The sequence below is a fragment of the Sturnus vulgaris genome, chromosome 2, assembly GCF_052056855.1.
Source record: "Sturnus vulgaris isolate bStuVul1 chromosome 2, bStuVul1.hap1, whole genome shotgun sequence".
NCBI classification, from domain to species: domain Eukaryota; kingdom Metazoa; phylum Chordata; class Aves; order Passeriformes; family Sturnidae; genus Sturnus; species Sturnus vulgaris.
In genome coordinates, this window is record NC_142244.1 from 73,495,124 (window position 1) to 73,505,465 (window position 10,342).

Here is a 10,342-nt window from a genome sequence, read left to right on the forward strand (position 1 = left end):
TTCTCTAAGACTCTCCATGTATGGAGGGTGAAATATTTAATATCAATTTTACTTATTTGAAGATTATTGATGGTTCACAAGATTACTAATTTTGCCAGTTATATGATGTTTGTATAAAAGTTATATAAAATTCCTGAAAGCACAATACAAATTAAAGTGGCACTTAGCAAAATACAGCAAGTGCAATGCACAGTTCAGTGACAATTCCAATGTGATTCCCCTTCCTGGTAATTATAAAATGCTCATCATCACTATATTCATGTCACAGATCACCAGAAAAGAGCACGTGTATTGACACCAGCTCAAGGCCATTGGTGTCTTTGAAATACTTTTGCTAGTTGTCTAGTTTTCTTCTTTTCTGTTGGGGTGAGCCATATGTTTACTCCTCCTATTCTAGTCAGAGAGGCTCAGGGAAACCTTAACACCACCAGCTGATGGACTAAGCTGCTGATAGTGGTTTTCAATATTTTGTTCTTATTCCATGCTTAAAATTGCACACCATGACAAGAGATGCCTGGTACAAAGGTTCTACACAGTTTACAGCACGTGTCTTGAAAGGGAAATTATTTGTTTTATATTGGCATTATTTTTTTTTTTAATGGGTGTATTCATTTTCCCCTGATGGGGAAAAAATGGTCCTATAATTATGCCTGCAATAACTTTTAATATGATTTTAACTCTTTTATTATTATTTTTAAGAAGACCAATTTTATTGAGATGAAACTATGTAAAAAGTTAGAATATTTATTTGAAAGCAATCCAAATAAACAGTTGACTGGCTAGCTATCTCTTCTACTCTTTCCTGGAAACTGGAATGATATCAATGGCTTCGGATACTTTCTTAGGAATTTCTTTGTTTAAAGTAGACTAATAATTTCATAAATATTACTTCACTTTCAGGATATGAAGAAAGCATTACAATAGACCTTTAAAATATGTACTTGAGATGTCTTGTCTGCCTTTTCAAGTGTCCTCTCAAGGTTTCCTGGTAAGCATATTTTCTGGAGATATATATATATTGATATATATATTGAGATATATATATATATCTTATGCTTGTTTATCCAATAGTTCCAAACCACGTAAATAATGCAGGAATGTAAGTAACACTATAGAACTAAGCACAGCAAACAAGTAGAAAGCTTTGACTATTGCTGTAGACCATATTTAGCTTATTCTCAGGAGCTTTGAGAACTTGTTATCTAAAAAGAAACATCTTTATGTGATTTGTGATTTATGAGATTTATCCGTGATACCTCCCTTTATTGTGATGAATTTTTAAACACCTATATGCTGTGGTAAAAAAGAATGTACAGATACTTTATGAAAAGGAAATTTTGTAAGTATAAAACTGGGGAAAAAAAGCAAAGAAGGAAATAATACCCTTTTTTAAATCAGATTCAATAATACAAAAGGTTTTGTTATCTCCATCTGTTTTTTTTCAGTAGTTACATTCCAAAAGATAGATAATCTAATTCAAATTTGTGCAGACTGAAAAACCTGAAATCCTTCTTGATGATTGATCTTGAGATATGCATCAGCAACAACCCAGTTTTGTATCAAACCAATTCAGACACACCATATCATCTCCTTTTTTCATTTGTGTGGTTGCTTTTATATGTGATGGTACAGCTCTTGCACAAAGATGGAATACTTTTAATTAAGAAAATTTCCTTTTCAGGGTCCGTAATTGATGGTATGCATGAATTTAAAGCTACCAAACATAAAGCAGAGAAAGAAAGGAAAAGAGAAAACTAAAAGGAAACCTTTCTCCAGTGCCTGAATCAGAAGAACAATTGGGTCACCAGAGAAGTATTCTTTGGGCATCTTTTACAAAACACCAAATAGCTCTATTATAAATTTTCATTAGTCAAAGAGAAAAAAATGGACTCTTCTAGGAGACCACACAGTAGATACCTATGCTTATAAGCCAAGAATCTTTTCTTTCTGCTTATTGCACTCCGCTGACTAAAGATGGAAAATAAAGGAGTGATTTGGTTTTAAATATTGTTTGTTAGTGTCACTTTTGGCATTATGGGGTATTCTGTCCAGTCTCGGGGTGGTTTCCTGCAGAAGTATCTGCTAGCATCACACAGAGGTCTCAAATAACCTCTGCTATTTCAGGACATCAGCTTTCTAAAGAGACACTTAATTTTGGTCTGCAGTTTTCATGGCAGGAAATACAATGTGGCTGCAAAATTAACATTTGTGTACTATAATATCTTGTACTGAATACTTGTAATGGCAAAACCCTAATGTTATTTACAAAACTAATTCAAACAGGCACCATCACATTGATGGAAAACTGGTGAAGTTATGTTAAATTGCAGTGGCCAAGGAGGTGTAGCCAGGATTTGGGTTAGACCTAGTTTTATTTAGCAAATTTATTTCTGTTTTGGACGGATGAACAAATGCCACATTAATTTAATTTTCAGATAATATTAAATTGGAATGTATTGCAAATACCATTGTGGATAAAGAAATAATCTAGCAAGACCAAAAGAAGTTTGAATTATTGACTGGAAATAAAATGATATTTAGTCTTGGGAAATATGCAAGCTGTACATCTGGAGAATAACAATTCACAAAGACCATTTGAGGGATGGAGGGAAGTTTTTTGGCAATATAAACTAGGGTTGAAAAGAATAGAGAAACTCATGTGAGCTGAAAGTACTGTAACAATAAAAAAGAAACAAAAACAAACCAACACCGAAATACAGAAATATTATGTTGGGAAATAAACTCAGATACACCTTGCTTTTTGGTATTAGAAATTCAGTTTTAGAATACTGAGAAGACTGTGACACTTTAGAATGAAGAGTCGTTTGACAAACTGCAAATGTTTAGAGACTCAAATAAACCCAATTCACAGTTTGAAAGAACTAATGAGAATATTAAAAAATAAAGTCTGCCTATTATATATTAGTTTCAGGAAATTTCTAATGAGAATAGCAATTTGAAATACTGGAAGGGCACAAATACTGAAAGCAAAGAGGCGCAAATAGAAAAATTAGATGACATTTATTCAAAGAGAAATAAAGCTGTTAAGGTAACCAACACATTGCAGATATGTGTGTCTGTTTTTTAATTGTTCATGTTTACAGATAAATAAATAGTTTTGTTGGTTTTGGCTTGGATAGACTTAATTTTCTTCATAGATGATATGTTGCCATGTTTTAAATTTGTGCTGAAAATGGTGTTGATAACACAAGTGTGTTTTAGTTACTGCTAAGTAGTGTTCCCACAGTTTTTCTGATCCACACACTTCATTAGCCAGTTGACACAGGGTGCACAAAACCTTGGGAGAAGACATAGCCAGTAGAGCTGATCCCAAATGACCAAATTAATATCCCATACCATAGGATAACATGCTCAACATATAAAGTGGATGGAAGAAGAAGGAAAGAGGGAATGTTCAGAATGTTGACTTCTGTCTTCCCAAGTCATCCTAACTCATGCTGAAGCCCTGCTGTCCTGGGGATGGCTGAACACCTGCCTGCCCATGGGAAGTGTTGAATTAATTCCTTGTTCTGCTTTGCTTGTGCGTGGTTTTTCACTTTATCTATCAAGTTGTCATTACCTCAACCCATGAGTTTTCTCACTTTTGCTTCCTTGAGTCTCTCCCCCATTGCAACGATGGCAAGTGAGCAAATGTCTGTGTGATGCTTAGTTCCAGCTGGCATTACACCATGACAACAGTTCTTCTGGTTAATGGTACATTTCACACAATAGTTAGTATTAGTATTAATTGAACAACATTTAAGAATATTTTTATTTGGATTTTTCAAAACTGGATTCTCTAAAAGATCTAAAAGTTAAATAAGTTGATAGAGTTATTGGTATTTGTACCATTTGGGGATGGATGATTTAGACATTCTGCTCATGGCAAGCATAAGAGATAAAGCAACTTCAAATGACATTTATTCAGGACCTTTCTTCTTCCTACTCAGTTATTCTGACCTGTGGTTAGAAGTCTCTGTATGAAGAAACTTTGGAAGGCTGAGGCAATATAGTGGCCAATGTTTGGAATATCTTTATTCTGCCATTCCTGGTTTTGAGCATCTATACCCTATCTGTTCAACTCAATCATTTGATAGAACCACATCAGTCCCCAGATATTTGTATATGTAATGGGATTGGCAGACTCTCTTTATGTGACCTCTCTAGAGATCTCGTCCTGTACTTTCTCTACACTATATATAGTGTAGAGAATATAGTGCAGAGAAATATTTCTTTGTGCGATGACTTTGAAATACTAGGACTTTCTTTATATTTTATTGTAGATTTTAATAAAAAATTGTTTAGTACCAATCTATAATTTTAAGTTGACTATGTCTTTGTTTCACCTAACAACTTTGTGGAAGGTAGATTTGGAAAGAAACAGGAAAAAAATCGCTGTCCTCTCCCATTCTTTTTAACTCCAATTTCCTTAGTCTTCAATTATGTAGACTGCATGTATTCCATAAAGGTGGTTTTCCTGAAAGCTCTCATTTATGTGACCTGTGTTTAACCATTCAGGTCATCTCAGGAGACAGACAAGAGACAACCCATCCAGGGACACGGCAGAACTAGGAGACAGAAAACAGAAAGTGAAGTGCTAATTCAGGATCTGCAGGAGAAATGCTGCACAATTAAAGAAAGTTATTGAACCAGAACTTTAATCCATATCCAACAGGTAAAGGGAAGTGATTATTTCCTTCTCTTTAATGCCTGAAGACTGCATGTGTAGGATTGTGTCCACTTGGGTCTCCACGACACAAAAAGACACAATCAGGAGTTAGTATAGCAGAAGCCAATCAAAATGTATCGGAGCTGCACTGGAAGACATACAAGGAGAGGATGAGAGAATCTGTTTTGTTCAGCTTTGAAAAGTGGAAGATACCATGGGGATCTTACTGCTGCCTACAAGTTCCAACAAGAGATGATTAAAGCAAAATAAACAAAAACAGATGCAAAATTTTCCAAGGAAGACAATGGATGAAAAATTATGTTGAAAAAGTACAGTGGGAAAAAAATTGAAATAGGTAGTTCTGGCTTGATATAAGGAAAAGATCTTTGACTGTGTAAGTGGTTGAACTCAGGAAATGTCTTCTTGGTGATGTTCCTGAAGATATTCAGAGACCGGCCATGAATCTGAGTAACCTGCTTTGTATAGGACCTTGGACTGTGTCTTGGACTGTGTGACTTCTTAAGGGCCTTTTCAATTTGCATGCTTCTGTGCTTCTATTAAAAGAGGAGCCTTTATGCAAGTACAGATAAAATTTGAAAGTCAGGAAATATGTTTACATCTTCAGATGAGATTAAAAGAATATAAAGATGTCTCACAAGTTTTTCCATTACAGCACAAGCAAGTGTGTACAAAGGATTAATTCACCCAGAGTGACTGAAATGTGACTAAACGTAGATATTTCTATTTTCATTTTCAGTAATTAATTTAAACCAGGTTAATCCTTGCTTGTATTCTATCACAGTACCATATTGATTGACAGATTGTGGATAAATCTTTTATTAGCTGAATTCTTTCATGATAGGACGTGGTTAAATAATAGTCATCAGATGGAGCAAAACAGTAACAACTCACCATACTCTCCAAAATCACATGAGGAGAAAGGATCATGAGAAAGAAATAAATATAGATCTAGTTTTCCAAACTAAAAAAAAAAAACCAAAAAAACAAACAAACAAACAAAAAAAACAAAAAACCAACAACAACAACAAAAAAACAAACCAAACAAACAAACAAACAAACAAAACAAAAAAAGAACCCCAAAAACACAAATAACCCCCAAAAAACCAAAACAAAAAAAACCCAAACAAAAACAAGAAAAACAAAACAAAACAACCCAAAACATAACAAAACAAAACAAAAAACAAAAAACAAACAACAACAACAAAAAAAACCAAAAAAAAACAAAAAAACAACCAAAATCCCAAATGTAAGTGTATATTGAAATTTGGCTGGAGTTATGCAACTACTAAGCCCCTAATTCACTTTGGGCTTCATACACCTTCTAGAACAACTTTTTACCTGCACCATTAAGATATCATAAATTCACTTCTCTTTTTCCTAAACACACTTCCATATCCAATAGATATATGTTTTATATCAATCAAATTCTACTGTTTAATGTAAGACAATTGTTTCCAGAGGTCTGCCATGTATATTTTTTAACTTGAAATGGCAGGTTTTCAGTATCATTATCTATTTGGACACCATGCATGTGGGCTATGAATATATTAAAGGCATAATTGGACAATAACATGAAAAGATTTTTTTTAAAAAAAGAAGCACATCTCTATAGTTGGATTTAATCCTGAATTTTGAAGCTTCAATTTAATTTTAGAAAAAGACCCTCAAATTTTAAGTTTCCTTTTTGTATGGTTTTCACAAAGACAATGAAAGGGAGACAATTTATGATCTTTATCCCTCATTATAGAAAAACAGCAATCTGTAAACTGACCTTGCAATCACCTTACATTCAGCAAAATAGCATGCTGACTATTCAGGGATAAGTTTAGAAACGGGCTTTGTCTTGTCTAGGTTTGGTGGCGTATGTGCCGAACATCACAAACTTCATTTGTTAGTTCTACATCACAAAATAGATACCTAAAAATCAAAGGAAATATTTGAAATAAAATCTGTAAATAGAGGGTCTTTGAACTGGGAGATATAAAATTTAATTGCTGTGCCACTTTTGACTTCCTGACTGATCTCCCCATATACAGGAATTGGGAGTCATTGTTAATACCTTCCCTTTATGGTTGTTTCCAATGGTTGTTTCCTTGATTATTCACAACCTATCTTTTAAGCTTTTTTTTCCCCCCCTAATATTTGTCCTAATATATAAATAAAATAATAAATTGAACAAAAGTTTTTGAAATCTAGTAATCCAAATTCCAAAATCATTTGCATTCTGCCTACAACAGATTTCCTTGTCAGTTGATTCACTAAGTGATGCAAGTATTTTATAAGAAATGTAATTTTCTTCACATTTGGCTGTTATAGGGGCAAAAGAATTTGATTAAATAGAAGATCTATTGGTAAAATAATCTGTAAAACATTAATTGAATGTGTATCTTCCATATATAGTTCAATACAATAAAGGGAAAAAACCAGAATATTAATTATTGAAAATTAAATAATTTGAAAAAAATTAACTAGTTTGTCATTTCCACATTCAAATAATGCCATGAAAATTTTATAAATTCAAGTGAAACTAAATTTAAATAAAACTGACTGAATTATTAGACCAACAATAAAATTTCAAGCTTAATAAACAACCACCTCACTAAAGAAGTGTAAAGACAATTTCAAGCAGACACTTAATTAGATCATTTATAACTCATTAAGTAGCAAACTGCTATACCCCCTGTTGATTACTGTTAAGGATGAAAAGAGATGAAACAGCAGAACTTGTTGTTTTAGATGTTAAATATCATTTAGATCTTCCAAGCAGCTGGTCTACATGAATCCCTTTATTTTAGTAGTATCACTTTTTCTGCTGAAGCCTAATTAACAAGTCCTTGGAATATGAGAGCTCAATACCAACAACGTGTTGTTTTATTACCTCACTTTGCTATGTAATTGCAATTCAAGTTATAATATATAAAGAAAACCTTGCTATGTTGGTATAAGAGCAGAAGGTATTCACCTGTCTACAATAGGGCTTTGTTCATTTGGAAAGGCTTAATCAAACAATATTCAATAAAGGTGATGCCACCTTTTCTGAATTTGTAAATATCAACGAACAAGTATGAAGAAAAGGTAACTTCTACCTACTAAAACTGTAGAGCTTGCCAATAACTGTAGGTCTTCCAAGTGAAGATGTGAACAAGATGTCATAAATTATCACATGGTACTGTCAGGCCTTCTCTTTCTAACATTCTGTAAGTTGTAACTCTCTTTCAAATAGAAATGACAGTAAGTTAACTACACCTTAGTAGCATTATATTTCCAGCCTATAAGTTTTTGGAATTCAGATAATATCTCTTAGAATTAATATAGGTGAATTAATTAGGTGCTACCACATCAAAATATTATGCACTTGGCACAGATATGTGCGTCATTGCAATTTGATGATTACTCTATGGTACCAACTAAGAAGTTTTAATGGCTCTGAAGATCTGCAGAGATACAGTCCCTGTATAAAACAGATATCTAAGCTTCATCCAGTCCAGAAAGTCAAATATTTATCTCTAAAATATTCTTTACTTTAGTGGTTGTCATATTGTCAACAAATGAATTTGTTTAGCCTCCTTTGGGACTAAGAAATTACCATTTCCTGGTTAAATGTTACAGCTAGGGACCTTCAATACCAATTCTGAGATTAGCTGTGCCACATGGAAGCTTGAAAGTTCTTTAAGGTCACTTTTATTCACTTTACCTGACATAGATCAATACCAATGTCCTAGGACAGATGTTCCTAAGAAATCCCATGGAATTAGACACATAAGGAATCTCAGATTATAAAGAAAATAATTATATATTTTTGAATGCCAGGTTTTTTCCAGCCATGGAAAAAAACACAGATACGATTTCTGTCTTGGTCTTAGTTTGATTTTAAACATCTAACACACAACATGGATCATGTGTTACTGAAAAAATGGCATTCCTTCTCATAAGGAAAAAGATCTGGAGCAGGAAGCCCTGGCTTTTGGTTCTCCCACAAGTCTGTGATAAGAACAAGTATATCTAACCTTCCCTGAAATAAATTAATTTAATTTTGTCTCCACTAAATATTGATGAAACATAAATATTTTGAGTTTAAAATGTATTCATGTCTTGTAATTTAGACTTGCTTCAAAATAATGTGTTCAGAACATCATCATAGTAAACAGCATACATAACATAATACAAATAATCATATGCTTAAGCAGTCTTTCTGAAAATTATTCTCCATGATATTCACTTTCACCTTTTTGTTCTGCCAAACTCATGCTGGGTTTTTGTGTATATTCTGGCTGCTGGAGAAAACACTATTTCAGTTTTGAGTAATGCTTTGAGTTTCAGGGTATTTATGTTGCAGCTATTTTATACCTTTTGATTTTAAAAAATATAATAGCTTTATCAATTTTCGAATTTAAAGAAAGAAAACAGGAAAAATATATTCTTAACAATGCTGGTGGGTTTTGTTTATTTGTTTGCTTGCTTGCTTGCTTTCTTACATGTACTGGTTTGTCTGGGATAGAGTTAGTTTCCTTCACAGCAGCTTGTATGGGTCCATGTCCTGCATTGGTGTTGAAAAGTGTGTTGGTAACACAGGGATGATTTAGTTACTTCTGGGCAGTGCTTACACAGAATCGAGGCCTTTTCTCCTTCAGAACACATTCCAGCAACAGGCAGGCTGGAGGTGCAGGGGAAGGGGATCCAGCCAGGACAGCTAACCACAACCGATCCAAGGGATGTTCCACACCATACAGCGTCATGCTCAGTATATAAATGTGTTGGAAGAAAAAGGAAAGACATTCAGAGTGATAACTGTTGTTGTCTTCCCAAATAACCATCACATGTGATGGAGCCCTGCTGTTTTGGAGATGGCTGAATACCTGTCTGCCCATGGGAAGACGTAAATAAATTCTTTGTTTTACTTTGCTTGTGTTCAAAGCTACTGCTTTTCCTGTTAAAATGTCTTTAACTCAGTCCACATGTTTTCTCACCTTTGCTCTTCTGATTCTCTTCACTATTGCAACAGGGCAGGAAGTGACTGAGCAGGTATGTGGTGCTCAGCTGCTGAACAGGGTTAAACTACAAAAGAAAATTTGTTTGGTTTATTTTTTACTGGAGTCTTTTTGTCTTGTATTCTGCCGTCAAAATCTGCTCAAAACTATCATGTAAATTTAAGCCACATTGTGTAGATGACACAAATCTGGCTTTAGCTAATCAAACCAGAGAATAATGTAAATCACTTTGAAAGAGGCAAAGAAAACTTGCTTGCTAATCTGCACGATGAGAAATGATGTCTCTACTGACTAATACAAAGCAGCATCCCATGAAAGCGTAATTAAGTTTTAAGTCTGACTTTAAGACTAAAACAGCTAAAAAAAAGAAAAAAAAACTTAATAGTTTATTAAAAAGTTGTCTTCTTTAAACGTTGTGGTAAAACCCACAAGAATAATGCGGAAGTGAGTTAAAATCTGTTTTGATCTCTACAGTGTAAATTTTGTTCTCTGTAGTGAAACTGGTAAAGTATGTTTTTATTGGAAAAATAAGCATCGTAAACAGTAAAATTCATTACTTTTTATGTGACTTAAGTTAAGTAACTATAAACAGGGTGATTTTTATGTTCTAGATAACATAACAGTCATGGTATGAGAGAGAAGAAATGAGAATTTTAGTTTCTAC

The 10,342-nt window shown here is 33.6% G+C and overlaps 1 long non-coding RNA gene across 1 annotated transcript in view; it reads left to right on the forward strand.

The window, feature by feature from the left end:
* The window catches only part of LOC148224850 (uncharacterized), a 145,185-nt gene extending 135,549 nt beyond the window's left edge, over nucleotides 1-9,636 (forward strand). The window contains exons 3-4 of the long non-coding RNA XR_015801546.1: nucleotides 901-988; nucleotides 4,519-9,636. This is a non-coding gene — a long non-coding RNA (uncharacterized LOC148224850). The remainder of the gene's footprint in view (nucleotides 1-900; nucleotides 989-4,518) is intronic.
* Nucleotides 9,637-10,342: the final 706 nt, after the last annotated feature.